This window comes from Homarus americanus, unplaced genomic scaffold (genome assembly GCF_018991925.1).
Source record: "Homarus americanus isolate GMGI-L3 unplaced genomic scaffold, GMGI_Hamer_2.0 scaffold32583, whole genome shotgun sequence".
Lineage (NCBI taxonomy): Eukaryota > Metazoa > Arthropoda > Malacostraca > Decapoda > Nephropidae > Homarus > Homarus americanus.
Genome location: NW_024713129.1, coordinates 30,130,803 through 30,153,329, shown reverse-complemented (window position 1 = coordinate 30,153,329; position 22,527 = coordinate 30,130,803).

Genomic DNA, 22,527 nt, shown 5'->3' with positions numbered 1-22,527 from the left:
TCCTTCTGTTTTGTATTTGTTTCATATATTTTTTTTTATTTTTTTTCTTCTATGCCTTTCTTTGTTTCTCGTGTTATATTATTAATTTTTTCTATTTTCTTTATTTACACTTTTCGTTATGTTTCATATTTTTTGTTTCATTTTGATTATCGGCGTTGTAATAGCGGCAAATAGCCTCAGTCAATTTATACAGTAGTACTTATATAAATGTGGGATATTTACACGTATCAATAGTATAACTTACACTCCCCGAATTACCTAGATAATCAACAACTAATCATAGCTTATCACTTCCTTCCCACGTGCTGGATGACAGACGTGTTGAAGGAGCTTTGTAAATTACCTTCTATATGTCGTCCGTAAAAGACAGTTACTTATTATCGGTTGATTCGTTATTAATAACCATAGTGTGTGTTATATTTTGAAAAAAAATAAAAACGTGCTTGTGTGAACCTCAACTACTGTGAAACTACAAAGTAACTATAAGAATTACAGGGTGAATAACTGATGGGATTACCTCACATTCCACAACTAATTAGATTATGTTACCAGGTGGATTACCAGGTGTCAGCGTTGGGGACAACTCTAACCTTCACTGTGTATTTTCTCGAAACAGGGCTAATAAAGTACTTGGGATCATTCAAAGAGTGTTAGTTACAAGACTAGCGAGGTTATCCTAAAACTATATCTTGAGCTTGTGGTCACCGTATTACAGAATGGATATAGAATCCTTAGAAAGAATTCAGAGGAGAATGACAAGACTAATCCCGGGCATTAGGAACCTTGAGTACAGAGACAGGTTAAAGCATCTTAATTTGCACTCATCGAGAGACGTAGAGTGAGGGCGATATGATGGAGGTATATAAATGGAAGTCAGGGTTAAACAAAGGTGATATAACAAAGGTACTCAACTATCCAACCAGGAGCGAACTCGTAACAATGGCTTTAAATTAGACAAATTTAGATTTAGGCGCGAGATGGGTAAACATTGGTTTGGAAATAGAGTCGTGGATGGATATATGAGCATAGGGGTTGGGTGTAAATGGGACTGTCCAGGAGGGGTCAATAGGCAGTTTCCTCCATTCTTATGTTCTATACTAGAACACATAAAGGTGACACTGATAACTGTACCTGTATGATATCAGTGCCTGTAACACAGGCTGGAAGAGGTAACTGCCTGCTTCATTAAGGAAAAATCGTCTCTCTCTCTCTCTCTCTCTCTCTCTCTCTCTCTCTCTCTCTCTCTCTATTTTTCACTTCGTCCGTCATTGCAGTATTTCACACTTCTGTTCTTACATTATTCATATTTAATCCTCGTATATCATATTATATCCTAATTTCATTGTTCCCTACCTGGTTTTCTTCTCTCTCTCTCAAGCCCTCACCCACACTTCTTCATATAATAAACGCAACTCATTTCCATTTTAATTATTTTAAAACAGATTATACAGCAGCTTCTCCAACTACGGCGGAGAGAGAGAGAGAGAGTGTGTGTGTGTGTGTGTGTGTGTGTAAACAGCAGCACAGACTAACACACCAGCAGGGACAAACACAGCTCCTTGTTCCTCTGAGTTTTCCTGAGTTTTACTGGAACTGCAACTATTAACTGTCTGATCACTTGCTTGGAAGTAAATATTTTCAGAGAAAGTCTCAAAAGGTTAATGTTTTAAAATATATGACCTTGATCGAGGGTGTAGCCAGCGCACTCATCCCCTGACCCACCCGGACACCTTTGTTTACACTGGCTGTGCGGTGCTCGTTTGCTAACGAGGAGTCATACATGTCAAGCTGGTAGTTAACCTATTATACCAACGTGGAGCGACGCAAAGCTATTTTTATTTTACTTTTTAATAATTTTTTTTCGTTATTTCGACCTTCTCTATTGCTGCGGCATTGCCCCAGCTTCTGGAGGTTCTGCAGGGAGAACTCAGCCCTGGGTGAATTAACACTGACCAGCCTCCTGGCGCATGGTAATACCTCCCTCCCCCCTTCACCACGCATCATACTCTCACTTGTAAATAAACTGCACTCATGGCCAGTGATAGTAACATCTGCCAGTAAGCACCATAAGGTTAAGAGGATAGAGGGTATTGGTGGCCACGCACCCTCCTCCTACTGCAGTGTGAGTGGACTAACGACTAGAAAAGGTTTCTACGGCATCCTGACCAGGAGTTTTGTTACTCCCAGGTAAAGGACTTAAGGACTCTTGGTGGCTTTGCTAATCCACTGAAGTACGATATACCAATAAACCAGCCAGTGGCACAGGTACAAGACCACAGGCTCCCTGCTCTCTTGTCACAAGGCTATTCATCTCCCTCTGAAAATACAGAGGACCCCCTACCTAGTAAGATCTCTCCCAGAAAACTAATGAACTGACATCCCTAAAGATCAGGAACAACACACTCCAACACCACATCCTCGCAATTTCTGATGATTTTTTTTTCTAAAGCAGCTCCAATTAGCCATTTCTGAGGCTACTGTCAGCCTGGGCGACGGTATGTCCAGCTGCAAGTCACAGCTGTTCCTAACTCAATTGACGCAAGCTACGAAGAGACGACTCAGCTGTCCCTTACAGTGAAGACTAGGTGGGACACCTCGAAACTTGGAGCGAGGGTGAGAAGATACGCTGCCAGAGACTGTCCAGTAGAACTTCCCCCTAGTATACCACTTCCCACGCGTGACCTCCCCAGGGTCAGTTTGCTCTCACGTATTCGACCTGAACACAAGTTCCCTCCTCCTCCTCCAGCAGGCAGTTTACCACTTATCGCCGTTGGTCTAACCACACGCCCCCCTCACAACCGAGAGTCCCCTCCCACCAGTCTGTCCACGTTCCTTCCCCACATTCTTCTTGCCATCAACCCAGAGGGTTGCCCCCGCCCCTGCCACTCACAGATCTCCTCACGTCATACATCATGGCTCTACCCAGGACCATTCGCCCACCTTACCAGCCCCCTGGCAACCCCCGCCGGAACCATTTAATGTTTCTCTCGATCAACGTGAGGGGCCTCCGGACCAACATTGGTGATCTCATGCACAATTTTGTCCTGAAGAACAATGCGGACATCATTGTGTTACAAAGACGTTGCTGAACAGCAGCGTGGAACCCACATTCTGAAAATGGCCAGTGGGTCAAGAGAGATCGTCAAGGGATGGCAGGTGGAGGTGTGGCTGTCCGTTTCAAGGAAGCACTTCAGGTGCAGGTGCTGCAAGCTAACATCCTAGCGTGGATGCAGCGCTTTTTTTGTGTGTTGTCCTCGCCGGTGGCGCTGCTCTCCTGCCCTGTGGTCTTTACCGCCTCTAATGGCAAGGACGCTCGCCCTTCGACTTTCTGACGGAGCACCTGGATGACCTCCTAACTCGGCACATCTGTCAACACGTCATGATCTCGAGGGAATTGAATTATTATCTCGTTCAGGACTCCTATGAAAACCTCCTGGTGGTTCAGAGTCTGGTGGATCACGTAGATTTTCCCACCCACATACACGGAAGGATGCTGGACCCTCTCATCTCTGACCTCCAGGATGATTCCGTCCGATGCCACCAGCTGCAACAGGTAGGTAGTTCAGACGACTATGCGGTCCTGTCCCAGGTGATGTTGGTGTGAAGTGTGATGAGGCCTCCACTCGTATCATTTGGCCCTGGAACCGTGCTGACTGGTCCTCCATGCGCCGTGATCTGCACGACACGGATTTAAACAATCGTCTTCTCGACTTTTGGATCTACAGCAGCTTTACGTACCACATCGCCAGTACGTCGCCGAACCCACGGACCAGCCCTGGTTTGGTTATCGATGTCGACTTGCTGCAGAGGTCAAGTATGATGCGTGGGTGAGGTGCAAAAGGAAACCCGACCCAACACAAGAAATACCAGCACCAAGCGGCCTGCAATTTGACTAGTGTGGGTGGGGTCCAATATATGGTGGGCGCTGGTGAAGGAAAAGCAGGTCATTTGCCGACAAAAGTCAATTCCTCCTCTCACCAATCCGGACGGGACTTTAGCTACCAGCAGCAGGGACAAGGCAGAGCTTCTGGGTGAGCTCTTCAGCCCTAAAATGACTGTCCAGGATGTAACAATGCCATGTTTTGGGATTAAATTGTATCACGTTTTAGAGGAAATACATGATTCTGCTTAGACAAAGATTACCCACCATGACACACTATACGACAGTGTTCCCGCCGAAACCATGAGTGCCGAGAAGTCTGAGGCATGAGCCAATCACAGTGGCCTGTGAGTGTGATGTCATAGATCTAACTGTGCTGATTGGCTGGAAACTGAGTTTGTGCCCCAGCAAGAAAGAACTTGGTTTTCAAACACAGAGTTTGGTGCGAGGTAGTGAAGTATAGACTTATGTGGTTGGCAGATCTTTAGCATGGTGATGTATATATATATATATATATATATATATATATATATATATATATATATATATATATATATATATATATATATATATATATATATATATATATATATATATATATATATATATATATATATAAGTAAGTACCCTTAAGGTATATCCATTTCACGAAATGTATTGCAATTATGTGACCCCTCTTTAACTAGTTAGGAGAATAGGTCTAGTGTTTTGAAGTGTAATTGTCAAATCCTACTAGAAAGTTATTTAATAAATACAGTAATAATAAGTGTAATAATTCCTCCCTCCCCTTATTGAGAAATGTTGATTTATTTTAAGTGGTATGCAGTGATACAGTGACCCCTGAAAAATAGCACACCTATCACCTGTTTCCCCTAGTGTCTCAGTTATCGCAGATTACCCCTATTCCTCAGTTATCCTCGTCTCTCCCTCTCCCAGTTGGTGCGAGGGCGTCCTAGCCAAGGCTCAAAACAGCTTATTAAGCGAGATGAACCTGTTCGACCCCAAAAAAATGAAGGAATACCTTGTCACCTAATTCCCCAAGGGTATTCCCCCCAGTAGAGCTCTGTCACTTCAGGGCGTCCACAGAGCAAGAAGACTTTATAAGGATGGTGCACAACTTAGTAGGATCATCATTGTTTGGAAAAGAAAGGAACCACCTCCTGAGGAGTACTGCTTCTTTAGTAACATCAGTCGGTGGACTCCTCCCCCTGTGGTGTGCTACAACTGCTTCGGGGTCAATCATGTGGCGAAATACTGTCACAAGCCAGCCACCTGCGGCTTCTGCGCAGGAATGCATACCACAAGCAGCTGTCCCATCAAGGAAGGTGCCTCTCAGGAGGGGAGAAAGCAGGACTCCCCACTTGAGTGGCAGTGTGCCAGGTGCAGGAAGAAGGGTGTGACGGCCTGGCATCCAGGTTGCCCTGGGAGCCTGCCTCCACCCACAAAAGCGGTCCCACTCAGTGATGCCAACAGCAACACTGCGGGGTCGCCTCCAGCACCTGAAATCAACAGCAACACCTCCCCACCCAGGGGTCAGTGTCCCAGGTCCAGGGAGGAGGGTGTGACGGCCTTGCACCCCAGTTGTCCTGGGAGGTCGCCTCCATCCACAATAGCAGTCCCACTCAGTGATGCCAATGCGGCCGGATCGCCTCCACCACCTGAAGTCAACAGGCACAGTGACTCTCCTTCGTTTGCCAATGCAGGTCAGGTTAAAGCCTGCCAAGTAAGTGTACCAGTGAACAATGACAGTGATAGTGTTAGTGGAGCTTCTGAAGGAGCTCGTGCCTCCTCTCATAATGATGCCAACTTGAGGGTGAGTAGCCAGAGCGAGACCGATAGTGATGGAAGCATGAATGGGGAGAATGAGCCCCAGACTGCCAGCGTGGTCTCTATAATAGTCCCAGGTCTGAAGACTGTTCATGACCCTGTACGTTTTCCATTGTTTACGGAGGAGGAACTCGCGGGACTGATGAGGGAACCCGCGTATAAAAATCCGACTGGAATATGGGCTGTGAAGAACATTATCAAGAAATCCAGAAGTACAGAACTTGGAATGGTCAGCTTATTGGTCAGGTTGATCTATGAAGCCAGCGTGCGACTCTCTACGCAAAATTCAAGGTGGGAAAAGTAACACGAACGCTCAGGTTCATTTCATGGAGCATCCGGAGTGTTAATCGCAGAATTAATGACCTACAATGGTTTGTTAAAGTTTTTAACATTGATGTAATTGGTTTACAAGAACCTTACACGTCCAGCACCCAGAAGAAAGTTGCACCCAGGATAGCTGGGTTTACAGCATATAATAGTGGAGCAGGAAGTGGCCTGCTCACTTATGTAAAGAATGGTCTGGTCTGTAAATGGATTAAAACTCACAATGATGAAAGTATTCACTATCAACAATTTACAGTAAAGACAGCAAACAGTCAATTTTCGCTGTATAACATCTATGTTCAGTGTAATGAACTGCGAGCGGAAGTGTTACCAAAGCCATCAGGTAACAATGCTATGCTGTGTATGGGTGACTTTAACTCTCGTCACATTGTCCTCGGTGATGTCCAGTGTAACTCTAATGGGAGGGTGTTCGTGAATTACATCAATAATCATAATATCACTGTATACGACACAGACAAAGTGACACATCTGATGGGGGGCAGACTTGATTATGTGATTGGGTATAACCTAGTAGACAGTAATGTCAAGGCTAAGGTCATCTCAGACCACCTAATCAGTGATCATTATGCAATACTTACTGAATACACTGTTGCTGATGTCAAGTGTGAACCCCATCCTAAGCTCAGAATTAACATCCCAGATAATCTTAAACTGCACTTCAAGGCCCACATCCACAGATGGTATGCTGGATATACACCTGGTCAGTGGATGAATTTTGCTGTGATCTTGTAAATGTCATTACCACATATTATACCACCTGGGTTAAGTCAAGGAGGAAGGGGGGCAGCACTAAACCACCTCTGTGGACACATGACCCCATCCTCACCAAAGAAGGAGAGAATGTAAAACAGCTTGCCAACACTTATAAGCAAAATAAAACTCGTGATAACCTCTTGGCATTCCTCAAAGCTAACAGAGAATTTCGTGAACTCAAAGGTCAGGTGAGAAACACCTATTGGGAACAATTCTTACAGGGGATTAATAGAACAACCACTCTAGCAGAAGTGTGGAACAAAATTAAAGCCATTACCAAGTCACCCACCCCAGTTAAGCTTCATCACAGCCCTGCAGAATATGCTGACATGCTATTAGACCAATGGTCTAGTGTGTCACAAATCACTTCCCTGCCTCCGGACATACAATAATATCTTAACACCTCACACATTAATAGGGGTTTCAATATTGAAATAGCCTGTTCCTCACCAGACCTTACCGACCAGTTTCCTATAACGCACCATGAACTAACAACAGCACTAATGAAAGGTGAGTCATCCTCCCCTGGTGAGGATGGCATAACCTATAACACCCTGAGATTGTTGAATGAGATCCCTAACCATCCATTGCTTGACCTGTATCAAATGAGCCTCACACAGGGTATTCTGCCTAAGACATGGACTCATGAAAGCATAGTACCAATCCCTAAAGCTAATTCTCCAAACTTCAGGCCAATTTCACTCACATCCTGTATGTGTAAATTCCTTAAAAGAGTTGTTCTAAACCATCTCATGTTTCAAGTCAAAGACAAACTCACCCCTAATCTGTACGGGTTCATGCCCGGGCGTAGCACACAGACATGCTTTGCAGAATGTCTTGTTCACTCAAAATATAAGACACAAACAGCTTCATAGACCTTAAATCAGCCTTTGATGTAGCTAATAGAGACATTATACTTGAGCAACTAGCAAATTTTGGCATCCAAGGTAACTTTCTGACATGGATAAAGGGTTATCTGTCCAACAGGTATGCCAGTGTTCTGTTTAAGGGAGTTAAAAGTGCCAGAATGATATCATTTGAGCTTGGCAAGCCTCAGGGAGGAGTGTTAAGTCCTATGCTCTTAAATATACTGATGCACAAGCTTATTGCTGACATTCCAGTTCAGCCAAACGAAGCCGTAATATGCTATGCTGATAATATCTGCATTATGACACAAACCAAACTCAGGCTCCAAGCCTTGCTGGATGTATTTGCTCAGAGAACTGTTGAATGTGGTCTCATAATGTCTGTTGACAAGACGAGGGTCCTCAATCCTCGTCCTGCTCACCCTCTGCCTCTTGACTATAACATTAACAGCATGCCCTTGGAATTATGTAGCTCCTATAAATATCTTGGAATTTGTGTGAATGATGCAAACTTTGTCAGCAACCTTCATGACAAACTAATGAAGAGCATTAGACCCCTCAGAACCCTTGTTGGCAAGGGCTATGGAATTAACATCACCTATGCTCGTACTTTCTATCTTCACTTCATTCGTTCTGTAGTTGACTATCATGCTCTCCATCTTGTGACTATTCCGCCTAAACAACTCAACAGCCTTGAGGTAGTGCAAAATGAAGCCATGCGCATCATCCTAGGTTGCCCAAAATCAACCAGAATTGTAAACATGAGGAAAGAGCTCGGACTGCCCTCCCTATCTGAGAGGATAGCTCTACTTAATAACATGTTTTGTGTCAAAGTTTTGAAGAACAATGGTCTCAAACTACAGCTCAAACTGAGTTGTTGTTCTATCTAAGTAATCCCGACCATCTCGCCAACCTTCCACAAAAGACTCTCTTTGGGGCGTGGCTTCATAAAAGTGTTGCAGATCTCTTGAAACTGAATGTCCCAATCACCCCAGACGAACCTATTAATGCCATTCCTAATTGGCTGGACATATCAGTTCCTATTAATTACACTCCCGTTGGCAGTAAGCAAATGTTAAACACCGATGTGGTGAGATGTGTCACACTAGAAACTATTAACAGACACATAGAGAGTATTAAATCAAATGAATGTTATGCTTTTACTGATGGTTCTGTGCAGACAAACACAGGTAGAACAGGCTGTGCAATTGTAATATATATAAAGAAAAAGAGATGATAGTGTCAAACAAACAAAGGCTGACCAACTGGGCCAGCACAACACAAACTGAACTAACTGGAATCTACTTAGCCACAGACTACCTCAAAGAAAATGGAGGTGGGGTGATATTCTGTGACTCTCAAAGTGCTTTGAAATCAATGAACAGCCCGTCAGGCTCTATGTCTAAAGTTGTATGTGATATTAAAAGGAATGTGATAACTGCCAATGAGAACAACTTTCGTATCGAATTTGTGTGGATTCCGTCCCATGTTGGAATCAGGTATCATGACCGTGCTGATAGACTGGCCAAGGAGGCATGTAAGAAAGAAAATGTTGACCGTGACCTTGGCCTGTCCAATGCTGTAATTAAAAACATTCAAGTCAGAATCATGAACTCTAATCTAGAAGAAGTGAGAAATGCAGAGAGACCTGACAGTTGTAGCATTAGTAAATATGACAAATTTTGTGACAAGAGGTACCGGTATGGCCAGCATAAGGACAGAACCAGACAATGTGATGTAGTCGTGGCCAGAATTAGGCTAGGATACAGACACATCTGGCAAGTTAGTAACGCTGTACCCATAGCGGAACACTCAGCATGTAAACTTTGTGATAAACCTTTAAAGCATACACTTGAACACTATATTATTGAATGTGACACTGTCAAAGACTTCAGGCCACCTGACTTATTGTATCTTGAACTATGTAAATACTTCATTGAATCAGGTGTGCTTGAGGACATTCTTGCTGTTTATCCCAAATTTGCTAGCCCACACTGATTAGTCTTCAATTAGAATATGACTCCAATGTATGTGATCCACTGACCTATATATACTGCTAATGAATATGATGTATTTCCTTCTTTGTGTACGAACCTCTGTCCTGCATGGCAGTGAACAGTGGCATTACCCACATGAATCTGACCTATATATAGTGTCAATGAATATGATGCATTCTTTGTGTACGAACCTCTGTCCTGTATGGCAGTGAAGAGTGACATTACCCACATGAATCTGACCGACGTATATGTATATATGTATGTGTGTATGTGTGCATGTGTATATATATGTACATGTATATGTGTATGTATATGTGTATATGTATGTATATGTGTATGTGTGTGTGTACATATATGTATATGTACTGTCAATGAATATGATGCATCTCTTTGTTTACGAACCTCTGTCCTGCATGGCAGTGAACAGTGACATTACCCATATGAATCTGACCTCTATATATGAATATGATGTATTTCTTTGTGTATGAACCTCTGTCCTGCGTGGCAGTGAGAAGTGATACCACCCTCAGTGTCAAGACCTGACTGAATTACTCAGAATAGGCAAACTGTACTACAAGCTCTGCCAATAAATTTGTTAAACTAAAAAACTAGCCTAACCACAAACCAACCATTACCTCCCTCGCTCCTTCCTCGCTCCTCTCACTCCACTCCTCACCTCCTCCATCACACGAGTATACAGAGAAAGAGTAACAGTAGAAGTGAGAATTAAGAACTAAGAAGAAAAATAAAATAAAAGGTAAAATAAAACATTTATTACAAGGAACTCATTAGAACTAGATTCTGAGGAACAACTGACCACAGTGGCGGTAACTCAGGAAAGAGTCAAACGTCTACTTCGAAAAGTTAATGTCAAAAAAGCAGTTGGCCCTGACGACACCAGCCTTTATGTCTTACGACATTGTGCCAACAAGCTCGCTGGTCGTCTTTCGAGCGTCTTCAACACCTGTCCATAAAAAGTGGTGGAAGTCGGACCCAGGAAAATATTTTCCCATATCATTGCTATCTGTGGTCAGCAAGATATTTGAGAAGCTGGTCGCAGAGGAAGTGTGACGCCACTTTGACCACCACAATTTGCTGTCTAACCAGCAGTTTAGTTTCAGATCCTCTCGATTAACCTTAAACCTGCTGCTGCTTCTCTCCAGAGACTGGCAGGATGCGCTGGACAATGGTTTGGACACCCTCGTGATCGCCCTCGACATATCTGGGGCCTTCGACCGGATGTGGCACAGGGACCTCCTGGAGAAGCTTCGAGCAAAGAGAATCGAGGGGAACCTCCTCCTGCTTCCAGCAGACTATAGTACTTGTGAGGGAGGACCCTCAGCGTTGTTGTCAACTATCAGACCTCCCGAGACTTTCCAATAGAGGCGTTGGTCCCTCAGGGATCTGTTCTGGGGCCGATTTTATGGAACGTCTATAATATAGACTCTATATTAACTACCTCCGACAACAAATGCCAGCGATATCAGCCTACGCTGATGATAGAACTCTATCGTGCTCTTATCCCCGCCAGGATAGCTAGCGAGCAGTCTAGAGGGTAAACCAGCAGCTGGAGGTGATCCGTGGATTGGGTACACGTTGGCAGGTGAATTTTGACCCTCAAAAAACGCAAGCAATGGTGATATCCTCCTCCCCGGCGGCCGCCTACGCCGTGGTGGATAGAATCCTCTTTGAGGAGGTGCCTCTGTCGCTCCTGGATTACATGACAATCCTCCGAGTGGACTTTGACAAACATTTGAAGTTCGACAAACACTTTAACAATAGCGACCGCAAGGCCTCACGCTTAGGGTCTCCGCCCTGGGAAGTTTGACTAGATTCCTTGACCACAGTGGGATCCTGACGCTCTATAAGGTTCAGAAAGGCCTTATTTAGAGTACTCATCCCTGTCGTGGATGTCCAGCGCTCCTTCCCACATTGAAAACCTGGACTGGTGGATTCTGCCTCACAGTCTCCCCTTGACATCGCTATCACAGTGAACTCTCTGGAGCACCGGAGAGATGTGGCAGTCCCGACGGTGTTCCGCAAGGCCCAGGTCCAAGAGGTGCCTCACCTGGCGGGACTCAGGCTGCCCCTACGAGCTACGCAGAGGAGCACGAGAACGATGCTGTCAAGCTTCCAACTGGTGGAGGTGCCGAGGTCACGAGACAGTCAGCATCAGAGGGCCTTCATTGCCAGAGTTTCACGACTGTGGAACCTCTTCACGGCAGCCATGCCGGATGTCGGGAAGATGACTACCCAACAGGTCAAGATGGCCGCTCATACATGGCAAGCGACACTCCCAACTCCGCTGATTCTTCTCCGAACCTGACTTACTCGTCTGTCCACAGCATGTCAATTGTGGTCTACAATTTTTACTGTGTTTTACTATATAACGCGTCTACAATATTATATCTATATGATTATATTTTTTGTTTTCACTATATACAATGTCTTTAACTAAGTATGGCAATTTATTATTACAATCCTGAAGAAGGTTTTTCAGATAGGAGAGTTTTTACCCAAATTGTCCTTTAAACCAGTTATCATGTGAGTGTTCCCCATGTGAAAAGCCGTTTAAATAAAACACACACACACACACACACACACAAGATATACACCACGACACCACGAAGTACACACAGCACTTAAGTGATTACACACGAGGATTCAGAGAGAGAAACACACACTAACAAAGAGATAAGCACATCGATTTACAGTTTCACACCAGAGGGTCCAAATAAACACACATTACTGCTACTGTACTAACAATAGTTACTTAAACAAAAATAATATTAATTAATATTGGTTATAATGATGGTGATAATGATAGTAACTATAATCATAAAGTAATAATAACAATAACTATGACGAAGACGACGACGATGACGATGATAATGATGATGATGAACATTTATTCTTATTCATATCATAATTATTACCATTATATTTATTATTATTATCAGTAATCTTCGTATTATTAATCTTATTTATTTAAAGAGAGAGTCAAAGGGTGGGGAGAAGAGCTGAGACAGGAGTGTGGGAGAACTGGGGGGCTTGGGAGAGTAAGACGAGAGGGGAAGTGGAGTGAGATAGGAAAAGGGTAATGGGGAGTGGAAAAGGTGAGAGGGAGTAAACAGAAGATGATGTGAGAGGAGAGAGGGGAGAAGGAGATTTGAGAGGAGTGGGGAAAGAAAGAGGTGAAGGGGAGGGGAAGAGGTGAGGGGAGGAGAAAAGGTGAGAGGGAGGGGAATGGTGAAAGAGGCGTGGAGAGAGGAAGAGATGAGACAGGAGTGGGAAGGAAAGAGGTGAAAAGGAAGTGGAGAGATGGAGGGTAGATGGGGAGGGAAGAGGTGAGAGAGGGAAGGGGTGAGGGATGGAAGGGGTGAGGGATAGAAGGGTTGCGGGATGAAAGGGGTGAGGGGGATGGAAGGGGGAGGGGAGGGAAGAGGTGAGAGGGAAGGGAGTGGGAAGAGTAGAAAGAGGGAAGAACTGTTCAAAAACTTACTTTTTCGCAGATACACAGACACAAAATATCTACAGCAAAAATGACCTTCTCTCTCAGGGCCTCACAGACAAACAGACCGGCAAATAACAATACCCGTAGAATGATTTACACACACACACACACACACACACACACACACACACACACACACACACACACACACAGAAAACAGAGAACTGCAAAGACAAAGACGTGTTATCTCGCAGACACGTATACAGGGAGCACAAATTCCTACACAGACAAGAACCAAAGCGGTTTCACAGACACACACACACACACACACACACACACACACACACACACACACACACACACACACACACACACACACACACACACACAACATCATTAAGGTCGCGGTGAATCATCAGTAATCTCTCAGTTCAGGAGACACTGTTGAGAGACGCTGCAATAACAGACACCCGTTCCCTGTCTGTCTCTCTGTCCGTCTGTCTGTCTGTCTGTCAAGAAAATCGTCGCCGTACCTTTCTCATTATTCTGTCTATATGTCTGTCTGTCTGTCCATTTGTCTGTCTGCATGTCTGACTATCTGCTGGGTGTACCTACTTCAATGCGTGTGAGAGAGAGAGAGAGAGAGAGAGAGAGAGAGAGAGAGAGAGAGAGAGAGAGAGAGAGAGAGAGAGAGAGAGAGAGAGAGAGAGAGAGAGATTTTACTGTTTATGTCTATCTGTCTATCTGTCTATCTGTCTGTCTGTCTGTCTGTCTGTGTCACACCCTTAGAAGCCCGGCTCACCCCCCAGACTTCTATGACCGACCTTTTTGTTGTCAGAAAATAAAAGGCTCCCTGGGCGACTTTTCTTTACACTCTTTTCCATCTTAATTCCAAGTAAAGTTTCTCGTGTTTCCTGATTTTATTTTCTGTTATTTTATTTTTGTTATCCTCCTTTACCACTATTTTGTTTCTAATTTTATTATTATCTTCATGTGTTGATCTTGATTTACTCTGCGTACTTTTGCCTAGAGGCCCTTATTTAGGGCATTCAAGGTATCTAGAGGACATTTATGGCATTCTAAGGAACATTTATAATATTTAAGGGACAAATGTGGTATTTAATGAATAGGTATGGTATTTATGGAACATTTATGCCATTTATGGAATATTTATGGCATTAAAGGGACATTTATGGCATTTATGGAATATTTATGGCATTAAAGGGACATTTATGGCATTTAGAAACATTTGTGATATATAATGAAAATTTACGGATTTAAGGACAATTAATGGCATTTACAAATTATTTGCCATTTAAACCCTTTCGCCGTGTTTCATGCACTTGCTACTTGATTCTGGCTCCCGCCAGACGATTATATTCAGCTTAGGGTAACCTCCAGCGGCTAAAGGGTTAATGATAACTTTTGGCATTTAAGGAATTTTATGGCATTTACAAATTGTTTATGTCATTTAAGGATAATTTAGGGCATTTAAGGACAGGATCATTAGCTGACGCTGGACTTTTTTGGATACAATTTAACACTGTCCAAACAATGAGCAAATTATCCTTTAAGTATGTAGTTATGTTTATTAAAGAGTTACAAGAAACTATAAGGCTCCCATAGAGAATGTCTAGTTGGCCAATAATACTCAGGCAATTATTATTAGTCTCTAGACTTTTATATACGTGTGTCTTTGACCATGAATTTGTAAGTACATTTTCGTGTGTGTAATAATAATAATAATAATAATAATAATAATAATAATAAACGGTTTATTAATAGAGTTGCAGCCGGTGGCTGAAAATATACAGAATTACATTTGATTTAGACATAATGATATAATATGCATTGAATACATTTACAGGGCTGTACAGTACAGTGTGTGTGTGTGTGTGTGTGTGTGTGTGTGTGTGTGTGTGTGTGTGTGTGTGTGTGTGTGTGTGTGTAGTGTGTGTGTGTGTGTGTAGTGTGTATTGCTACCTGTGGTGTAATGGTCAGCATGCTGCCGAGTTGTCCGGTATTCTCGGACTACTCCTTGACACTGGGTCATACAACTAGTTAACTTAGGGTGTGGTTGTTGTGTTGGCGACAGCTTCTACACCTTAAACAAATCATGCCTAGGTGACCCTTGGGCAGGCCATCCTCGTTACACGAGGGGCTACCATTACCATTATTATATATGTAATGTGTGTGTGTGTGTGTGTGTGTGTGTGTGTGTGTTTGTATGAGTATAGTGCATGTGTGTGTGTATATAGTGTATGTTTGTGTGTGTGTGTGTGTGTGTGCATAAATCCTCCCGTGCCAGTACACAGCCTCTTCATTATCAAGACTCCTGCTGTGCCTCTTCGTGGCAACACACGGTAACTGAGTGCCTCGTGGGCCCAAGCTAGACCAGCAGGGGATCACGGAGTAGCAGTGGGCCCCAGAGGGACGGCGCAGAGGCGCACTGGCATGTGGACACGTCCTGGCGTCGACCAACCATTGCCCCGCTGCCTTGCGGATTAAACCTTGGTAGGTATAAGGCTACAGGAGTAAACCCTGATCGAAAAATGTATGATGGAACCCAACATCAGGCAGACATGCTTACAGCGCTCCAACAAAACCCCAACGGCAGTATGGGCGAAAGAGGTGACAGCCGTAGGAATCCAACGACTACACCGGCGGACGAAGGCAATGCATGATGGAAAGGCTACTAAGGCGAAACCCAACAAAATAGGCTATCGGCAGTCCATTGCAACACTTGCACCACTGGATCAGGAAAAGGGAGAGCCAAGATGTGTGGTTGCAGCCTGCGCTCCTGCCTCACCACATAAATCAAGTCACGCACAGCCATCATCCAATTCATCATACCTCTCATCATCATCATCAAAACCCCTATAACCCCAAAAATCCTATGGTGACGGACAAATGGCGACGGAAACAAGCAGAGATGACTACCGGGAGTCTCTAGTCACAAATCTGCACATAAGTGGAACAGTTAAGGTGGTCGTTTATGCGCTAGGATCTATGCAGCAGTGCAATCCGGTCCTGTCTGTGCGACTGAGCAGCCCTTTCGAAGAGCCACTCTGCTCAACCCAGATGGGGAGGGGGCTAGAAAAGGTGCCTTAAACATAGCCTGCCTAAATAAAAAAACCTGACTGGGCAACTGCACCCAGTAATGTCATCCTTATGCGGTCGAAAACACAATCATAACCACAGATCCAAACAAAAGCAAACTATACAACTTCTTATGGTCGCTGCATGGAATGTCAGGACCCTTCTGGATACTGACTCAAATTAGCATCGAGAAAGTAGACCCGCCCTTATGGCAAAAGAGCTGGCTAGCTATAACATCGACATAGCAGCTATTAGTGAGTCCCAGCTCCCAGACAAGGGTCAACTCACAAAACAGGGGTCTGGCTATACCTTCTTCTGGAAGGGTAAGACTGCTGCGGAGAGAAACCGCATTTATGGAGTTGGCTTTGCCATCTGCCAACGCATCCTACACAAGCTAACTGAAATGCCTATAGGGATCAACGAGAGCCTCATGAAGCTCCGAGTCCCACTGAATTACACATGTCATGCCTTTTTCATCAGTGCGTATTGCCTTTTACGCCGACCTCGACAGAGTGCTAACCACTATCCCCAGAGAAGATAAGGTTGTGCTCCTTGGTGATTCCAATGCCAGAGTTGGCAGAGATGCTCACATTTAGTAGGGAACCATAGGGGAAAATGGATTAGGCAGGTGTAATCCCAACTACCTTCTCCTTCTCAGGAAGTGTGCTGCACACAGTAGGTAGTACATAGTTGGCAGCTACCAAACAGGGAGGTACTACGGCCTGGGAAGATATTGGAAGCATAATGCATTGTCTAATGGTAGACCCTGCTGCCATATGGCATTACGAAAATTGTGACCAAGTCCCAGGTTGCTGATCTATCGTTCTGCCTCATTTACACACAACTGCAGGGTCTCAACTGTCTCTCTTACTACTGACAACACCACAAATGTAACCGTACTCATTCTTGATCTGCTTTATTTATTCTATTTTATTCTCCTATGTCAGTTGATATTAATATTGGAGCGGGACCTTCTCGGATGGGTCCCACTGGTCGGGAAGGTTGTGGATCTCAGGGCCGACCTGATCATCATCAACTTACTGGGGCCTCAACTGACGTCACCGCGGTTGCTGGAGGATCGGCTTTTTTCACACTTCATTTTTCCAACATTCGCGGCCTGAGATCCAATTTTCCCTCTGTTGAGCACCATCTATCACCCTCTTCCCCCGACCTCTTACTACTTTCCGAACTTCAACTGTCCAAAGCAGCTTCACCCAAACCTTTTCAAGTCTCCAACTACAACCTTTATACCTCCTTCCGTTCTAAGGGAGGTGTATGCGCCTACTGCAACACACGTACACCTATAGCTCGACTCACGGATCTTGGATCTTCCCTTTATGATGTCAACTGGCTCAAAATATCTCTACCTACTGTGACTATTTTTCTTTGTTTCCTATACTGTTCTCCCAACTCTACCAGCTATTTCGAACTCTTTGACTATCTCACTTCTTGCCATGAGTCATTGCTATCCACACACCCCAACACCGAGATCCTCTACCTAGGGGATTTCAACGTACATCAAAGAGAGTGGCTTGGCTCTGCAAGGGATGACCCAGGTGGAGCCGAGGCACTCTCTTTTCCCCTACTTAATGATTTGGAACAAATAATCAAACACCCTACACGCATTCCTGATCGACACGATCAACTTGCTAACATTCTTGATCTTTGTTTTACCTCTAACCCCTCACACTATTCATACTCAATTTCTGCCCCCTTAGGGTCTTCTCATATAACAACTTTATTTCTATTAAATCAAACTGGGCGCGACCACCTCCCCCACCCCCCTCTAAACGTCAAATATGGCACTATCGAAGGGCAAGCTGTATGAGCATGGTTTGATCGCTCCTGCTCTCTTGCTTGCAGGGTGAGAGATAGGGCATATCGAGCTATGAAACTATCTCCTTCTCCTTTTACCCTCGACTCTTTCATTACTTCTAGGAATCGTTGTAAGGCCCTTCTTCGTAGGGCCAAGCAGAATTTTATAAAAAAGAAAGACCGCTGTCCTGACTAATTCTTCCTCTAGTAAATTCTTCTGGTCCTTAACCAAAAACATCTGAGTAAGGCGCAAGGACCGGACGGAATACCCCCTCGTGTTCTGAAGAAGTGTGCTGAAGGTCTGGCCCCTGTGCTTGCTCGCCTCTTTCGCCTCTACCTCAAAACCCAAACTTTTCTTTCTTCTTGGAAGCATGCCTTGGTTCAGCCCATCCCGAAGAAGGGTGACTATTCTAATCCCTCTAACTATCGCCCCATTGCCCTAACTTCATCCCTCTTTAAGATTTTCGAAACTATCCTGAACTCCCAGTTTCTCCGTCACCTTGAACGCCATTCTCTTTTGTCGGATCACCAGTATGGCTTTCGCCAGGCGAGATCTACTGGTGATCTGCTTTCCTATTGTACCCATCTTTGGCCATCCTCTCTTAGGGATTATGGGGAAACTTTCGTCTTGGCCCTCGACATCTCCAAAACATTTGACAGGGTGTGGCACAAGTCTTTGCTTTGCTTTGGTTTCTCTCCCCCACTTTGTTTTCTAATCTCTAGCTTCCTTGAGAACCGATCCATGGCAGTTGTTGTCGAGGGATCGACCTCTCGCTCTTTCTCTACCAATAGTGGTGTCCCAGAGGTTTCTGTTCTTTCACCTACTCTCTTCCTTCTTTTTATCAATGATTTACTTCACACTACAACTAATTCTATCCATTCTTACGCTGATGATTTTACTCTTCACTCTTCTTCACATTTTCCCCATCCTCCTAACTCTCAAACTTGATCTGTTTCTAGAGCTGATATCATTATTTTTATCAATGTGGATCTGTGCAGCATCTCTGAATGGGGAGGTACAAACTTGGTTAAGTTCAATATTAATAAAATTCAATATTTACCAATTACACTTTGTAAATTAGACGATCTCCCACCAATTACATTTCAGGACGCTATCATCCCGCCAAATTCTGAAATAAATATGTTAGGCCTCGCCATTTCCTCCAATATGTCTTGGAAATCACACATCCTTAATATAGCTAAAGCTGCCTCCCGAAAGTTGGGAATGCTGTACAAATGCCGTAGCTACTTCACTCCTGAGCAGTTGCTTCAAGTATATAAGGGATTCATTCATCCTAACTTGGAGTACTGCTCTCATATCTGGGGTGGCTCTTCTTCTGTCCAACTATTAGATAGGGTGGAATCAAAGGTATTTCGTCTTATTACTCCCCTCCTTTAGTCGACAATCTCTCTTCCCTTTCCCTTCGCCGCAATGTTCCTTCATTCTCTCTTTTACAGGTATTTTAACGGGCAATGTTCGGTGGATTTGGCATCTTGTGTACCACCGGCAAAGCCGTGGGCTCGCAACACACGTCTTGCCCGCGGTGCCCACCGTTTCTCTGTGTTTCCATACTTATACAATCTGTCTCACTTTAAAAAGCTGGTTTTCCGGCATTTTCGTGGTGTAGATTAAAACAGTAAAACCTTTTTCTTCTTTATACAGGAAAAGTGCAGAGAACAGCATCGTGACCTGTACATGGCTCTCATCGACCTAACCAAGCCTTTGACTCGGTCAACAGGGAAGTCCTCTGGTGGACCCTCAGCCGTTTTGGCTGCCCACCAAAATTCATCGCCATTGTGAGGCAACTCCACGATGGCATGAACGGCAGTGATCTGCACAACGGCACCCAGTCTGAGTTCTTCCCCATCCAAACAGGGGTTAAGCAAGGGTGTGTACTAGCACCAAGTCCCTTTTCCATTTTCTTGGCCGCCTTCCTTACTCGTGCCAGTGCCAATTTAGCCGGCTGGGTGGACATCGTGTACCGGGTGAAGGGGGGTTTCTTCAACATAAGACGACTCTAGGCAAGAACAAATGTGTCGGCAACTTCCATTACTGAACTTCAGTATGCAGACGACCTCACCCTTGTTGCTCACAGTGAACACGACCTACAGGAGATCCCGAATACCTTTTCAGATGCGTATGTGCACTTCGGCATTGAAGTGAATGTACGTAAGACTCAGATTCTCTTTCAACCTGCCCCGGGTTCAGACACATCTCCACCATTCATCCAGCTTAACGGTACTACCCTCTCGAATGTTACCTACTTTTGGTATCTCGGCTCCCACCTGTCCACCACCGCAGACATCGATGAAGAGATTCAGCACCGGAGCAATTGTGCATCTCAAGCCTTTGGCGGACTCTGAAACCGTGTCTTCAGCTGTAGGGAGCTGAAATTATCTACAAAGCTGCATATATATCGAGCAGTGGTCCTCACCACCCTGCTATATGGCAGTGAGACATGATTCACATGCAGGAATCGCCTCAAGGCACTTAAGAACTTTCACCAACGTAGTTTACGTTCCATCCTCCAAGTTTGCTGGGAATACAAGAGAACACATGCCAGTATTCTTGCTGACACCAACTGTAGAAGCATCGAGGCTGCCATTATCCATAAACAGCTACGCTGGACTGACCATGTTACCCGCATGGACGACAGTAAACTGCTAAATCAGCTATTTTACAGTCACCTAACGAATAGTAAACGTAACCCCGGCGGGCAATTGAAATGGTATAAGGATAGTCTCAAGACAAACCTGAAAAAGTGTCAAATCGACCCCTTCACCTGGGAGTCGATTACTCCACATCGTAACGTTTGGAGGACCACCACACGTGAAGGTGTCAATACTTTCGAGTTAGCCCGACTACAAGAGGAGGTAGGCAAGCGCCAACGCCGGAAAGACTTTGCCACCGCCCCTCCCGCATTATATGCAGCCCTCCACATGTGGAACGAATGTGGACCACCCTGCGGGTCCCGTATCGGCCTCTTTGGTCTCCTCAGAACTCACCAACCTGGGTAACATCCCTAATAACTCATATCATTGTATCATAGATGGATGATCGTCATAATCGATTCCGAGTGACAGGAAAGTAGAAGTAGTAGCGTGTGTGTGTGTGTGTGTGTGTGTGTGTGTGTGTGTGTGTGTGTGTGTGTGTGTGTGTGTGTGTGTGTGTGTGTGTGTGTGTGTGTGTGTGTGTGTGTTCTTTATTCATTTCCACAGTGTTAAAGATGAGAGCTGAAATTTGTTAGTGAAGTGCGGGTGGCCTATGGTAATGGTAAGGCCGTGCAATATTCCCCGACCCTCTAACTTTACAATACCGGGCACCTCATTTAGTGTGGACATATAAAACATCATTATTCACATTTTCTTGCCATTTATACAGCTGTTTACTCTCTTCAAGGACATTATGTTTCGGACATTTTTTTTCTCCACCCTAATGAGGACATTTTAATGCAGCTCCAAACTTTTGTGTAGACTTTTTTTCCAGTCGTGTTGGAAAGAATTTGTTTCTCTTTTTGTTATTGTTTTTGTTGCTGATTTTGTTGTTTTGTTCGTGTATTTTTTGTTGTTTTTGTTGGTGTTTTAGTCCTGTTTTTGTTACTGTTTTATTGTTACGGTTGTGATGTTTTTATTGGTGTTTTTGTTGTTTTGTTTATGTTTTTTTTTGGCGTTTGATGCTGTTTTTATTGTTTTTTGTTTTGTTGATGTTTTGTGTGTATGTTTTAATGGTGAAGTTGTTACTCTTTTTGTTGGTGTCATTTGTGGTTTTGTGCTGCTCATGGTGTTCTTGTTGTAGAGTGTGTTCTTTGATCTTACCCTGAAGTCCATATTTTAAATATATTTTTACTTCTGATCAGCGACTTTTGTGAGGTATTCTCTTTCTACCTCTTGGCTTAGTTGAATGAGGCCAATGAGAGGCCACCGTGAGACCAGTGCGAGGCCAAATAGAGGCCAACGCAAGGCCACCATGAGATCAACGCTAGTCCATCCTGATACTAACGCGAGGCAGCCATGAGACCAGTGCGAGGCCAAAGAGAGGCCAACGCGAGGCCACCATGAGATACACGCTAGTCCATCATGATACCAACGCGAGGCAACCATCAGACCAGCATGAGGTTACCATGAGAACAACGCGAGGCCAAGGAGAGGCCACCAGGAAACAACCAGCGCGAGGACACCATGACACCAAGCAAGAGGCCACCAAGAAACCAGAGCGATGCCACCATGAGACCAACGCAAGACCATAAGACCAGAACGATGCCCCCAAAAAAAGACAAACGCGAGGACCACAATACAACCCTCGCGAGGCCTCCAGACCGACGTGAGGCCACAATAAGTACCACAAGGAGCCGCAATAAGGCCCAAACGAAGCCACCAGACATACACGGGGTTACCAGACCCACAGGAGAACACAAGACTTACGTAAGGCCATGATAAGACCTACCAAGGCTCACTAGACCCACGTGAGGCCACGATAAGACCCACACAAGG